General features: G+C 36.1%; 1 long non-coding RNA gene across 1 annotated transcript in view; it reads right to left on the minus strand.

Annotated features, from left to right (window-relative positions):
• Positions 1-15,593, minus strand: part of LOC144313748 (uncharacterized) — a 102,112-nt gene that overhangs the window by 62,474 nt on the left and 24,045 nt on the right. The window contains exon 2 of the long non-coding RNA XR_013379379.1: positions 11,600-11,691. This is a non-coding gene — a long non-coding RNA (uncharacterized LOC144313748). The remainder of the gene's footprint in view (positions 1-11,599; positions 11,692-15,593) is intronic.

Consider the following 15,593-nt stretch of genomic DNA (forward strand, 5'->3'; position numbering starts at 1 on the left):
GAGGAGACAGAAGAGTATGTTCCAAGTGAAAGAATAAGACAAAACCTCAGAAAAGAATTAAGTGAGGGCAGCCCAGTTGGCTCAGCGGTAGCACCGCCTTCAGCCTGGAGTGTGGTTCTGGAGTCCAGGGATCGAGTCCCATGTCAGGCTCCCTGCATGGAGCCTGCTTCTCCCTCCGCTTGTGTCTCTGCCACTCTTTCTGTCTCTCATGAATAAATAAATTTAAAAAATTAAAAAAAAAGAATTAAATGAGACAGAGATAAGCAATAAACTTGATAAAGAGTTCAAAGTAATAAAGATGCTTACCAAAACTCAGGAGAAGAGTAGAACATAAAATATAGAACACAGTGAGAACTTCAAACAGAGCTAAAGAATACAATAACTGAAATGAAAAATATGCTATAGGGAATCAAAAGCATATTAGAAAATGCTGAAGAGTGGATCTTTAATCTGGAAGACAGGGTAATGGAAATCAGCCAAGCTCAAAGATGAAAGAAAAAAGAATTTCAAAAAATGAGGATAGTTGGGGTGCCTAGGTGGATCAGTTTGTTGAGCAGCTGGCTCTTGATCTCAGCTCAGGTCATGATCTCAGGTTCATGGGGTTGAACCCTGCATCAGGCTCTGCACTCAGTGGAGAGTCTGCTTCTCTCCTTCTTCTGCTGCCCCTCCCCCTGCTCACTCTTGAGTGCACTCTCACTCTCTCAAAAATAATTAATTAATTTTTTAAAAAATGAGGATAGTTTAAAGGACCTCTAGAACAATCAAATAGGCTATCATTCCCAATATAGGAGTCACAGAAGAGAAAGAGAAAAAGAGGCAGAAAACTTATTTGAAGAAATAATAGCTGAAAAACTCCCTGACATGAGAAAGGTTATCCAAGTCCAGGAAGAATGGAGAGCCCCAAATAAGATGAAAACAGAGATCTACACCAAGACACAAATAACTGAAATGTCAAAAATTAAAGAGAGAATCTCAGAAGCCGCAGCATAAAGCAACATCCACAAGACTATCAGTTGATTTTCAGCAGAAAGTTTGTAGGCCCTGTGAAGGGAGTGGCATAATATATTCAAAGTGCTGAAAGGGAACAAAACCCTACAACCAAGAATACTCTTCTTGGCAAGATTATCATTTAGAATTCAAGGAGAGATAGAGTTTCCCCAATATAAAAAGGCAAAGAAGTTCATCACCATTAAACTGAGCTTACTAGAAGTGTTAAAGGGACTTCTTTAATGGAAAGAAAGACCATAACTCTCAAGAAAGAAATCCCCAGACCCAGGTCACTTCATTTAAAAAAAATGCTATAAAATACTAACACCAACTGTACAAATCTATTCCAAAAAAATAGAAAAGGAAGGAACACTTGCCAATTCACTATATTAATTTATTATTACACCTTGATATCAAAACCAGATAAAGTCAATTTAAAAAAAAAACACTACAGAGCAGTATCTCTCATGACTATTGACAGAAAAATCTTTAACAAATATTAGTGCATAGAATTCAGTGACATATAAAAATATATGTACACATGACCAAGTGTCATTTATTTTAAGGATGCAAGGTTGATTCATTCTTCACAAATCAATCTATGTAGCACCACATTAATAGGCTTTAGCCTATTAATTAATATTGATGTTTGTCTTGAACTCTGAAGTGTTGTCTGATAACCAGCCCCAGCTCCCTTCCTAGTCCAACGAGGTACTCAGAATCAGAACTGCTCTGATGACTTTGACCCTTTCTATGGATGGAGGCTGGTATTCATATCAGTCTTCAAGTCTGGGCTTCACGAGGTCAGAAATGAAGGGAGAGCTTCCTTGTTGGACTTAGACATGTGTTAGCCATTAGCCACATGGGGTTTTTGAGCATTCGAAATGCGGCTAATCCAAATCAAGATGTTCTGTAAATGTAAAATACTCACTGGATTTTGAAGATTTAGTACTAAAAAAAGAATGGAAACTCAGTAATTTTTATATTGATTGCATGTTGAAATGATAATATTTTGGACATATTGGGTTAAATAAAATCTATTAAAATTGGAAAAAAAATCACAGGATCATATCAACTAATGTAGAAAAAGTATTTGATAAAATTCCACACCTATTCATGATAAAATCTCTCAGAAAAATAAAATGAAAGAGAGGGAACATCCTCCATTTGATAAAGAAAATTACAAAAACTACATTTAACATCATTGTTAATGGTAAAAGACTGCATATTTTTCCTCTAAGATCTAGAACAAGGAAGGATGTCTGCTCTGGTGACTTATCCAACATAGTACTGGCAGTTCTATTCAGTGCAAGAAAAGGAAATAAAATACATACAAATATAAAAGGAAAAAAAAAAAAGCCATCTCTACAGATGACATGACTATCTGCATAGAGTATCCCAAGGATTCTATAAAAGAACTAGAACAAAAAGAATTCATAAATGTCACAGGTTATAAGAGAAAGATAAAATATTACGATCATTTATATATCCTAACAATGAACATGTGAACACAAAAATTAAAAATCCAATGCCACTTATAGTCACTTAATATATTAGATAGTTAAGTGTATATTTATCAAAACATGTGCAGTACTGGTATGCCAAAAACCAAACAACACTGATGAAAGAAACAAAAATTTATCTAAAGGTGGAGAAACATACTAGGTTCATGGATTGCAAGACTCAACATAATAAATATGTCAGTTATCCTCAAATTGATATGCAGGTTTAATGCAAATCTTTCCAAAATTCCAGGAAGACTTTTTGTAGCTATAGGCAAAATTATTGCAAAATTTATATGGAAAGTCAAGGAACTTAAATAATTTCTTTTTGGAAAAAAAAAGAATAAAGTATGAGAAATTACTCTATCTGGTTTAAACTTATTTTAGATTTATGGTAATCAAGACTGCATGGCAGTGTTAGAAAGACAGACCCACAGATTCATGGTACAAAATAAAGAATTCAGAAGTAGACCCTTAAAAATATGCTCAACTGATTTTAGGGAAAATTGAAAATTTTCAGTAAAGATAGCCTTTTCAACAATGGTGCTGGAACAATTGGACAATGTGAGCAAAAAAGAAAAGAAAAGACAAGACCTTGACCTAGGTCTTACACCTTACACTGATCAAAATGGATCAGTCTTTAATGTAAAATATGAAACTACATACACTTTAGGGGGAAAAATAGGATAATCTTCAGGTTCTCTGTTGAGTTCTTAGATCTGACACCAAAACCACGACTCTTAAAATGAAACTGGGTAAAGTGGACTTCATTAAAATTAGTAAAGTTTGCTCTATATAAGACCCTGTTAAGAGGATAAAAAAAAGTTACAATTGTGGAAGACAATATTTGCAAGCCATGTATCTAACAAATGACTGGTCTTGAATGTATAAAGAATCCTCAAAATTCAACAGTAAAAAAAAAAAAGAAAGAAAAAACCAAAGATATCATCGATAAAATAATTCATAAGCTGAGGTTTATCAAAAACTTCTGCTCTGCAAAAGACACTGTCAAAATAATTATAAGATAAGCCACAGATTGGGAGAAAATATTTTAAAAGATATATCTGGTAATGGGCTGTTATTCAAAATTCATAAGAAACTCTTAAAACTTAAAAATAAGAAATTGAACAACCTGAGTCAAGAAATGGGTAAAAGACCTGAACAGACACCTCACCAAAGAAGATACAAAGATGGTAAATAAGCATATGAAAAGATGCTCCACATCATAAGTCATTGGGGGAATGGCAAAATAAAATAACAATGAGATACCACCATATACCTCTTAGAATGACTAACATTCAAAACAGTGACACAATTAGATGTTGGCTAGGATATGGAGCAACAAGATCATTCATTCACTGCTGATGAAAATGCAAGATGACATAGGCACTTTGAAAGACAGCTGGTAGTTTCTTACAAAAGTAAACTCCTAATATATGATCCAGCAAACATACTCCTTGGTATTTCTTCAAATGAACTGAAAGCTCATGCTTGCACAGAAACCTTCACACAGGTATATATAGTTTTATTCCTAATTGCCAAGACTTGGAAGCAACCAAGATGCCCTTCAATAGGCAAATGAACAAACTGTGGTACACCCAGACAATGGAATGTTATTCAGTGCTAAAAAGAAATGAGCTATCAACCATAAAAAGACATGGAGGAAACTTAAATGCATATTACTAAATGAAAGAAGCCAACCTGAAAAGGCTATATACTGCATGATCCCAACTATATGATCTTCTGGAAAAGGCAAAACTATGGGGACAGTAAGAAAAAATCCATAGTGAGCAGGGAGGGAAGGCTGAATAGCAGAAGCACAGAGGACTTTAACAACAGTGAAACTACTTTGTATGATACTGTAATGTGGATACATGTCATTATACATACATTTGTCAAAAGTCAGAGTATATACCAGGTCCAAATCGTGGAGTTTTGTTCTCTATGGACTTTGGGTAATTATGATGCATCAGTGTAGGTTCACTCATTGTAACAAATGTACCACTCTTCCAGGAGATGTTGATACCGGGGGAGGTTATGTGTGTAGCATCAGGGAGGATATATGAACTTTCTGCTTGATTTTACCTAATTGAAATCATTAGGTGATTGAATCATTTGATGATTGAATCAATCATCACTGATTGAACCTAAAACTCCTCTAAAAAATAAAATCTATCAAAAAAGTAAAAATAAAAAACGTAAGACCCAAACGATCCAAATATTAAATGGGCAATTGATATGAAGTGATATTTCACCAAAGAGGACATACAGAAGACAAATAGGCAGATGAAAAAATCTGCATCATTAGCCATCATGGAAGTACAGATGAAAACCACAAAGAGATATCACCAGTATGACTAAAATAAAAAATAGTGACAATATCAAACACTGGTGAGGATACAGAGAAAATAGATTTCCCATATATTGCTGATGGGAATGTAAAACGGTACAATCACTCTGGAAGACAGTTTGGCAGTTTACAAAATAAACGTGCATCTACCATACAAACAAGCCATTGCATTCAGAGTCACTTATCTGAAAAATGCAGTCTGTAGTTTTGAAGTTGTTATCATCTAAGAAAATCGTGTAAAGGATAACTCAAAATTTTTCTATTTCCTAAGAATGCATGTGAATCTACATTTATGTCAAAAATTAAAAGACTGTATAAGCAATAAAACTATTGATGGGCTTATAATACATAAAAATGTAATCTGTATGACAAAAAAAGCATGAAGGAGGGAAGAGACAGAAGTATATTAGCTGATGCTATATATGCACTAGATAGTTTTAAATTGAGATGTTAATTGTCATCCCTAGGACAACCAAAAAGAATATAGGTGGAAGAGTCCACTAAATGAAATACAAGGAAATTAAAATGGTGTTCTGAAAACTATTTATTTAAAATGAAGGAGGGCACTACTAGAGAAATAGAGAAATAGAAGTGACATAAGAATTTGAAAGAAAAATAGCAAAATGGCAGATATAAATCCTACCTTGGCCAACATGCTAAATATTCCTGCCATAGTGACTGGTTTTAGTGATGAATACAAGACCCAGGTTGAACAAATATGGAAGTTAATATAGTCAATGACTGACAAGTACACTTTCCCACTGGCAAAGACAAAGGATGACTTGGCTAATGCTGGCCTTCATCTGGTAAGCACAAATAGAGCCAATTTAGGGATGTGGCTTGCTGACATAAGAAAATGGATAATGGGGAAAACTGAACTGGTTCGTGGCTGACATTGTTGAGCTGCCAAGGCTCCCAGTATTAAAACATAAGTTACCTCTGGGTAGATAAACTAGGCAAATTTGGCCTGCAGGAGCATGGCTGTGCTATCAGATGCTCTTTCATGCACCCCTTTCTACAAATAGATCCAGTTCCATGCCTGAGAATATGGGTGGGTAAACTGAATTTGGTTCCCACTTGGCTCCGTGCCCAGGCTCCTTTGAGCTATGCACAATCTACACAACTATATACTGGGCATTTGAGCCTTGCCTGAAACATGCTCATTTTCTGGAGTTTTGTTTTGTTTTAAATATAGAGTTGACACATACGATGTTACATTCGTTTCATGAACTAATATATCTTCTTTGTTGATTAACCCAAGTTGAGTAAGTCTCTTCTATTACTTGCCATCAAAAGTAACACAATCTATCATAAAATGGGATGTTACAAAGAATAGATTCTAAAATGTGGAATAGACTGAGCTGAGAGGGTAGGCTGGAAGGTAATGAGGATGATTCTAACTATCCCAAATAGGGAAGGTGGCAGCTTTTGCAGGTTAGAACTGGTTAAAATAATTCCTATTGTACTTTGGGACTCTGAACACATTTCTACCAAGGCTATAGCAGTAAGACATCTGGTTAAAAATAAATCAGGATTTTGGAGATTTTGAAAATATATTCCAGCCTTGAGTTAGGTCTTGTGTGAGTGATACAAGCTGAGGCTGCAGGAAGCCTTTCTGAAAATAGAGAGGAAATATAAAATAATAGTTGCTGTCTTACCCAACCTCTGCTGAATTGATTAATTGGTCAATTAATATGTTCCATTCTTCTGTAAAACATCCTGACTGAAGCCTGTAGTCCTCAGAACATTTGTGGCTATGAGTGCTAGCCTTAACCCACTAAACATACTTGTCTTACCAATTTAGTTTTATGGCTACCTACTTTGTCTCTTTTCCTGAACTTATTTATGCCAGTTACACTTATTGTAATTCTGTACTTAATTTCATTAAGTGTTATAGAATTACAGAAACCAATGAATTATAAATAGGACAATAGAGGGGTTTTTTTCCTATGAAAACTAAATTAATGCTTTGGAATGACTTGATAAAAGTCCATTGCTTAAAATTTGCTCTCAAACTATAAAAATTGGAGGAAATTATAAAATTTAAAAAGATTTTTCTTCTATGTACTTTTTACAAGGTTCTTGTGGAATTCTCACTCTACTTAAAAAGGAAAGTGTAAATCTTCAATGCCTCAATGCATTATGAATTAAGGTTTATATGAGAAAAACCCACACTTGAAGAAAAGACCTTGGCCTCACACCAAAGAATTAGTGAATGGATGAGTGAAAATAAGGTGTTTAAAATATTTATTATCTTTTTATATTTCCTTTTGAATTTAAATTGACCAATAAGCAGTCCTACCATGATGGTTAAGAGGCTTCTTCTGTCTGGCTTTGCTAAGAGATAATAAACTATGAAAGTGGCTACCCATAGTATCTGGTGGCCTGATAATCTGAAGCTTTTGAAGGCTGGAAAAGCTTAATTGTCCTTCACAAGCTGAGTTGGTGCCAGAGAAAACAGGAAGACGGGAATTTCCTACAAAAGCAAATAAGCTTAGTCCTGAACATCCCCACCCTCTGTATACATTTCAAACACTTTAGGTTATCAGGTGAATGGGAGAAAAAAACCAAAATTTTTAAGGAAATTGTATTTCAAAAAAAACAAAAGCCTGGTTAATAAATGATGACCTTAAAATCTGGTGTTGAGGGAAGAGATCACTCTCTCCTTGTGGGCATGCTGCTGGTGGTCATACTACAACCATGAGGCCAACAATGAGGAAGGCAGGGTACTGGAGGGCATCACTGGGCTGTAGATAAAAACTTGTCTGAAGTTTACCCTGATTCTTCTTTTTTAATTGTATAAGCCAACAGAATTCCATTACAGTTTGGTTTTATGTTTTGTTTCCAAACAAACACAAGAGCAGCCTTTTGGTCCAGGAAATAGGGAGAAACAATGTCTAAAAGTGGATTAAAAAAAAATAAATAAAATAAGTGGATTAAAAAACTCAATTAGATAAAATACATTTCTTCTTTAGAGGAATTTTGAGAAATGCAAATTGTTTCTTTGTTTTCTTAGGTGTTTTTTTTCCCCCAGACAGTGACATTTCCAGAGATGGTTTTTTTTTTTTTTTTTTTTTTCTTTTTCCAGAGATGTTTTAATGCCCCATTGATCTCTTAGTGCTCCTCAAAGGTTGGTGCCATGGTGCACCAACCATGGTGCAATTTAATTGTTCAAGTTTTTATTTTGATGCACAGTATGAGAAACAAACTTTTAAATCATCTGAATCTTATGGAAAATGAAACAGCAAATAAATTAGACCCATGTTAAAATAGAAGGTCAGTTATATGTCCAAACTTAAGGATATAAGAGCCACAGATAAACTTCAATTCCACAGTCTTCTTTGAGAGGTCGAAGTCTTTCAAACACAACTTTGCTATGAACTAACTGGTCCAGAGCTCAACAGCACATGGGAATGTTTAACAGGGGTGGTGATCAGGGACACGTTTCCTTGGTGCTGCTTTGATAATGTTGTCCACACGCAGAATCACCTCTGCTGCTTCAGCTGCACTCAAAAGAACTTGCTGCTTCACTTGGAAACTTTCTGTTATACCCAGTACTGCCATATCTCCGATGGTACCTTCCTTCATATCCAGGCCAGCAGTTCTGTTGCCTTCACTGTGGGCAGCTCGCAGCTGGGCCACCAGGTCTGCACTGTCGTAGCCTGCGTTATCAGCTATGATAGTTGGTAGCATTCTCAGTGCTTTAGCATAAGACTCCATCGCAACAGCTTCTTTGCCTGGTGTTCTACTGGCAAGCTGTGTCACAGCATGAGCCATCAGCATCTCAGAACAGCCTCCTCCATACACTGTTCTAGAATCCTTCACAGTTTGGGCAAGAACACAAAGAGCATCATGCAAAGATCTTTCTGCTTCATCTAAAATCTGTTGAGTGGCCCCACGCAGAACAATGGTACAAGCTTCACCAAGGGCTACCCCAGAAAAGTAGATAAGTTTATCTTCTCCAATCATGACCTAGTCCCAGCTGGACTTCCACTTAACCTGCCTCTGATGTTGTTATAAAGTGTGCTCTATCCAAAGGGCAGTGGATGAATTACAGCAGGACACCCAGACTACAAGCCAAATGGGCCCTTTAAAAATGTATATGGCCAAACTGAAATATTACTTTAAGTAATGCAGCAGAGAAACACTGTCAAGACACAAGGAACAATCAGGGGTGAATCTACTTGCATTGAGCAAAGGGACCGTGCAGCAGAAGAGTTCCGTGATCACAATGGTGTATGCAGGTCCCTCCTAGTGTGGAGTTCTCACCTGAACGTGAGGAAGAAAGAGTGTGCACTGCCAATGTATACAATGTTTGTGTTGGTCCCGAACTCATCTGCACTGAGATCCATTCCTCATTCTTCCTCTGCTCTGCAGGAAGGATGAGCCCTGCAGACCTGTCCCTAGGTTGGGAATTGCCAGTGAGGACCATAGTAGGAGACAGAGGAAAGAGGGAGAAGCCAGGGTATTTCTACTGCTCCCTATCTGTCCCTGGCAACATCTGATCCAACAGTCGAGACACTTCCAGCCTTTACCCTTTGCCTCCTCAGTCTGGTCCAGGGTGGCCTCTTGGTAGTGTCAATCTATAGGTTGTGTCCCAGTCTGAAGATGGGCACTTCAGGTCTGCCTTCCCCTGGGTAACCAGTTTCCTGCATCAGGCTCACTGTTTTAAATTCTCAAGTGATTTCCTTCCCTGAGAAGACTGAGATAATATAATATGGAACTCACAGCCTTAGGACAAAGCTTCAGAAAGGTAAGCCCAAAATATACTGTCCTATTGCTCTTCCATAGCTGAAGGGTTTTAGTCTATTTGTTTCATGTTTAATAAGTGCTAGTGTTATTTCTTCCCTTTCCATTCTCAACATTTCTTCTATTTATGACTTAAAGTTACACTTGAACTTATAAATAGACTTTCTTGTTTTCTAGTTATTACATCTTGGCATAATACTTTCCAAACACCATTTTATTATGTTCCACACTTAAAAAGCCACCTGGATATTCTCCCTTTCTAGTCTTTTTGTTAAACTATCTTTAAGTCCCCTTGCATGTTTTTGTAATGTGTAACGCAGACTGTGTTACGATAGAAAAGTTTCAAAAGACTTGTGCAGCTGGGAACTTTTTGATGATTTCATTTTATAAGTCCTTTGGAATGAATGTGGGCATTAAGAGGCACAATGAATACAATATCAGTTTAACAAGATTTGAGTGGCCTTATTTTTACAGAGAAGTTAACATTTCTAGACATTGTGATTCCACCAGTGGCTTTCTCCATAATGTTTTAAAAATGGAATTTAGCAGACATATAAAATGGAAAAAAATAGAAGAGCTGTCATAAATCTTTTTTACTAAAGTGTTTTGTGATTGCTTCAGAAAGAAACAAGATGAGAAAGTCCAGGTGCTATTTGTTAAAGTATAAAGTTGATGTTTCAGCCTTATACTATCAATCTCAAAGGGATATAATGAAAGAAACTAAAGAACACGGGTCACATGTTTGATGGTAACTCACCAAAGAAATCAGGTCCATCTGGCTTTTCCACAAGACACAGGAATGTATGAAGCCAAAGCAATGAGAAGTGCACAGCATGGCAGGATTCACCAGAACCTCCCTCTGTGGCAGGTCCTAATCTGCCCCCATCCTGGACACAGTACTGCCCCATGAGGGTCATAACAGGGGAACCAGAGGGCAGACTGTGGTGGTGGATCTGCTTACTTTTATGACAACCTGCTATGGCAATCACGTCAGCCACTCGTACCACTAATGGCATCCCCTGAGAAGAGATCACTTGGCCACCTCACTTGGGCTGGGAAGGTTAAAGAGATCTCTCAAGTACTGCTTCACTTTCTGCATTCTATAAGCTGATAAACACCATGAGACTTCATTGTTGAATTGTGCCTTTGGATCGACTCTACTTCTCCACAGACAATTTTTCTTTTTAGGGTCTTTGGTTTATTAGACAACTTGCACTTCAGCCTCTGAAAACTATTTAAAGATTGTTTAATATCCTGACTTTTTAAGAGACAATATACTTTTAGAGCTTTTACGTATCACTCTATATGATCTTTCTCACTCTTTTAAAAATATATGTAATAGTCCCTCACATGGATACAGTATGTTTGTTTAAACCAGTGTCATATTGAAAAAGAAAGACTATAACACTTTCTCCCCAAGGTGTTGTTTTCCCAAAATGCAGCTTTATTTACTGAATTTCATGCCTTACTGAACTTTCTATGTACTGACTTAAGTACAGAGCTAAGTTAATTAAATACTTTTGCAAAGAAAACTATAGAATTTATTAGATACTTTGCTTGTAAACTGCCAAGTAATACATGAATCAGGTTAAATATCTGAATTGTAAATAGTACTAGAAGTTGCCTCTAATAAATATTTAGCATAGATGATGAAGAGATTTTCTAAAAGAAAACTCTAATTGCCTTCATGATATATAAATAACTATGGGTTGTTCTACACACAAAACTTCATGCGACTTACACATTAAGTTATAAACTTCAGGGTCAGTTATAGAAGTTAATTTTCTAGTTTTACTAAGAATAGGATATATTTTAAAACAAGACTCATCTGGAAAGCTAGAGATTTCACCTAGAGGTAGACTACAAGGTAAGGCCCTCCTGTACTCTCTTTCAATGCTAGTGTATCTCTGGTCCTCTAGGATGCTGGGAGAAAAGTACATCCATGGAGCTCCCTCTAACCTTGGTATGCTGGTATTATTCCAGGGGCCCAAGTTTCTACTTTGGATTTAACCTTATTTCTGGAGAGATGCTCCTGAATTCTTCTTCTGTTTGCTGTATTGGCTTCCATTTTGATCTTTCTGTCTTCTGGCCCTGGCTGATACCCTGTAATCCAAATTCAGACAATGCCTGAGTTTGACTGATAATTTGGGCAGGTAACGTCGACTGGGCTTAGGTTCCAAATAACCTGATTACAGCAATTTAGTAGGAAGAAGTAGCATCACTTTTAACATACCAGCTAAATATGGTTTTACTTTACTGACAAAGTCTCAGGTTTATAGTTCTTATCAATCAGTAACTTGAGAAAACTAACTATTTGTAGTCATTTATTCTTTCAGGTCATTTACATAAATATTATCATCTCCTCCCACCCCTCTGTTTTATTTAACTCATTTTGAATAGCTGAATATGAGTTTTAAAAATATAAACTTTTGTCACCTTAAATTATATGTTGTAGAAATATTAGAAAGAATATTCGATATTATTTAAATGCCAAAGAATGTTTAAGCTGATTTAGTCAGATATTCAGTGAAATACAAAATTGCTAAGATTTTGCTGTCATCCCTTTAACTTTTGGATCAATCTTGAATCAGATGAATTTATATGTTTGTTTGGCATGTTTATTAACAAGTTCTTTGGGAAAATTCTGAGAAATATAGTTTCTAAATCATGCTGATTCTTAACTCTGAGGTTTAACCAATTTTATTTCTCAAAGTATAGGCTTGATTTTTAAGACAATTTACACATTCCTCCTCTAAATGCTTATTTAACTTGAATTTGTGAAGTCCTGGATGTTCCTGGTTTAAAAGCAATATGCAATAAAATGCAATATAAATGCTATGAAATCAAAGCAGCTCAAAAAATTGTTGATAAATCATTTTCTGTGATATGTATTCTACCACTAAGGAAAACATCCCTGTGAGATAATAAAAATGTTTATAATTTTTCAGTTTATTTCAATTTATGCAGTCAACCAATTAATCTCACATTATAAAGAAAGACCTATTAAAAAAAAAGCACTGGCAGCTATAGTTAGTGTTTTATAATTATCACAAAATGGCTTTCTGAATAACTTCACAAAAAAATTCATAGCCCAAAAGAATTGACTGAGGAAGCCAAGCATGAATTTTATAAGAAACAGAGATTATAATAGTTATTTGAAATAACAGATATTTTCTGAAATAGTAAAACATAGATTAGTAAAACTTTCAAATTCCAACAATGCTAAAGTCTCCCTCCAACAATAATTGTTAAATGCAAATATAACTGCTCCAGATAAATGATGGAGATGAAACTATCTGGTGAAAATTGATTACATGCTAAACATATGAAATTTAAAAAATTGGAGTCTCTAAAAATAAATATCACTCTAGGAAAGTATTAGAAATCTGACTAGGAAGAGTTCTCTAATTATGACTATTAGTACATGTATCTCCAACACTTTAAAAAAATGATTGAAGAAACAATATTTAATTTTCTCAATAATAAAACATGCAATTATTCCTCACTGGTAGCCTCTTTTGTTTCAATGTGAACAGCCACAAATTGCAAGTAAAGCACTCATTTTAAGTAATGACTAGAAACAGGAAATGAAAAAATACATATTCTAGAAGTAGTCAAAAAGAACACTATCATAATTGCTATCAGAATAGCAAGAATTGATAGAACTATTATAATGTTCACTGTTTAGAATAATTATACAATTCATATCTTTGCCCCAAGAACAAGATTTATTATGAAAACATTTTGATTCTAATTTCTACTAGTTCATATTTATATTTTAAAAGCTATTTCTGAATCAAATATTTAAAAGAAAGACATTAAAATTCGTAACATTCAAAAAATCATCTAGGAAAATGACCCCCAAAATGATGAAAATGGTTACGTTAGACAAACAGCAATTACACAGAAGAGAAAAGAAAATGGCTAAGAGAAGTAAACAAATACATTCAGCTTCATTAATTTAAGATATTGGATTAAATAATATTCTCATCAGATCAGCAAAATAAAGCTTGGTAATATCCAGTGTTGTCAAGGACGTAGGTATATGTTGGTAGGCTATAAATTGACAGAATCTTCAGAAAGTCATGTGTAGTATGTATAAACATTTTTTTAAGTGCACATTCTCTTTGCCATAGCAGTCCCACTTTTGTGTGTGTGTATGTGTGTGTGTGTGTATACACATACTCTCTCCCACAAGCAATATATATATATTCACCTCCTCTCACAAGCAAACAAAACAAAGCAACAAGTACATGTAGTAACTCACTCTGAAAACAACCTGAAGATTGACAGATCTTCCACAGCTAAAGATACAAAGAGAAGGCTACATCAATAAGAGTAAGAGGGACTGAGATGTGTCTGGAACCAAACCCCAATAAAGGCACTCACAACCAGAGGGGATGTTACAGGTGTGGAGGAGCAAGGGGGTCCAGCCCTAGGGACCTGCCCTATAATATCTAACCTTGAAAATCAGCGGGGATTCACTGTGAGAGATGGCAGGGCTATAGGAAACTGAGTCTCTACTCTTAAAGGGCCAGTCTCAGACTCAGCATAGAGGCAGCAATTTGAAAAGCACCTGGATTATACATAAAGGAAATTTGTTGAATAATTTTAGTACATGTGCCAGAGGGGCAGGGATCTGCAGTTTTCTCTGGGAACAGAAGAGTGAGCAGGTGCCATTGTTCTCATGCTCCTTCAGCCTACCTGGCAGGAAGTTGGTGAGAGTCAGCTCTGATACTCTCTATCTACCTTGTTCACGCCACTTGTCTTACTTTGGTGTTCGTTCCCCTGTGAGCCCACAAGCCCTGGCCACCAGTGTGCCTGCAGTAGCCATGGTTGGTCATAGCTGAAATGAGGCTGAGGGCCAGCCCTTCCCACTAGCATACCTGCAGCCATTGTGGCACAGCCATAGCAGGAGGGCACATGCAGCCCACAGAGAGAACACCTGTGGAGCACCTGGTTCTGGTGACCAGGGAGACTATTCTACTGGGACCAAAGGATGCCTTCTACATAAGGCTATTATTGGAGGAGACATAGCTGACCTACTTAATACACAGAAATAGATACAGAGAGTCAGACAAAATGGAGAGACAAAGGAATAAGTTCCGAATGAAAGAACAAGAAAAAACTCAGAAAAAGAGCTAAATGGAATGGAGATAAGTAATTTACCTGATAGAGAGTTCAAAGTAATGGTCATAATGGTACCAGATTGACCGAGGAGTGGAAGAACTCAGTGAGAACTTCAACAAAGAGATATAAAATACAAAACAAACAAGCAAGCAAAAAAACACCAGTCCCCGCCCCCTACAAAACATAACACAAAAAAACCCCAGTGAGCTTAAGGATATAGTAACTAAAAAATACACCACAAGGAATCAAGAGCAGATTAGAGGATGCAGAAGAGCAGATCAGTAATCTGGAAGATAGGTGGTGAAAATTATACAAGCTGAACAGTTAAAAAGAAAAAAAGAATTTAAAAAATGGGATCTCTAGGACAGTAATCAAACATAACTACATTTGCATTATAAGAGTCCTAGAGGAGTAGAAAGAAAGGGGCAAAAAACTTATTTGAAGAAATAATAGCTAAAACTTTGTCTAAATCTGGGGAAGGAAACAGACATCCAGGGTGCACAGAGAATCCTAAACAAGATAAACCCAAGGAGGTCCACACCAAGACACATAATAATTAAAATGGCAATAATTAAAGAAGTAATCTTAAAGGCAGCAAGAGAAAAGCAAACAGTTATGTACATGGGAAGTCCCATAAGGCTATCAGCTAATTTTCAGCAGAAAGTTTGCAGGCCAGAGGGAATTAAAGGGAAAAAACCCTGCAGCCAGGAATACTCTACCTGGCATTATTATCATTCAGAATTGAAGGAAAGATAGAGTTCCCCAGACAAACATGTTAAATGTGACCACTAAAGTAGCCTTACAAGAAATGTTATAGGGGCTTCTCTAAGTGAGAAAGAAAAGGCCATAACTAGAGAAAAATTATGAAAGGGAAA

The sequence above is a fragment of the Canis aureus genome, chromosome 5 (genome assembly GCF_053574225.1).
Source record: "Canis aureus isolate CA01 chromosome 5, VMU_Caureus_v.1.0, whole genome shotgun sequence".
Taxonomy (NCBI): domain Eukaryota; kingdom Metazoa; phylum Chordata; class Mammalia; order Carnivora; family Canidae; genus Canis; species Canis aureus.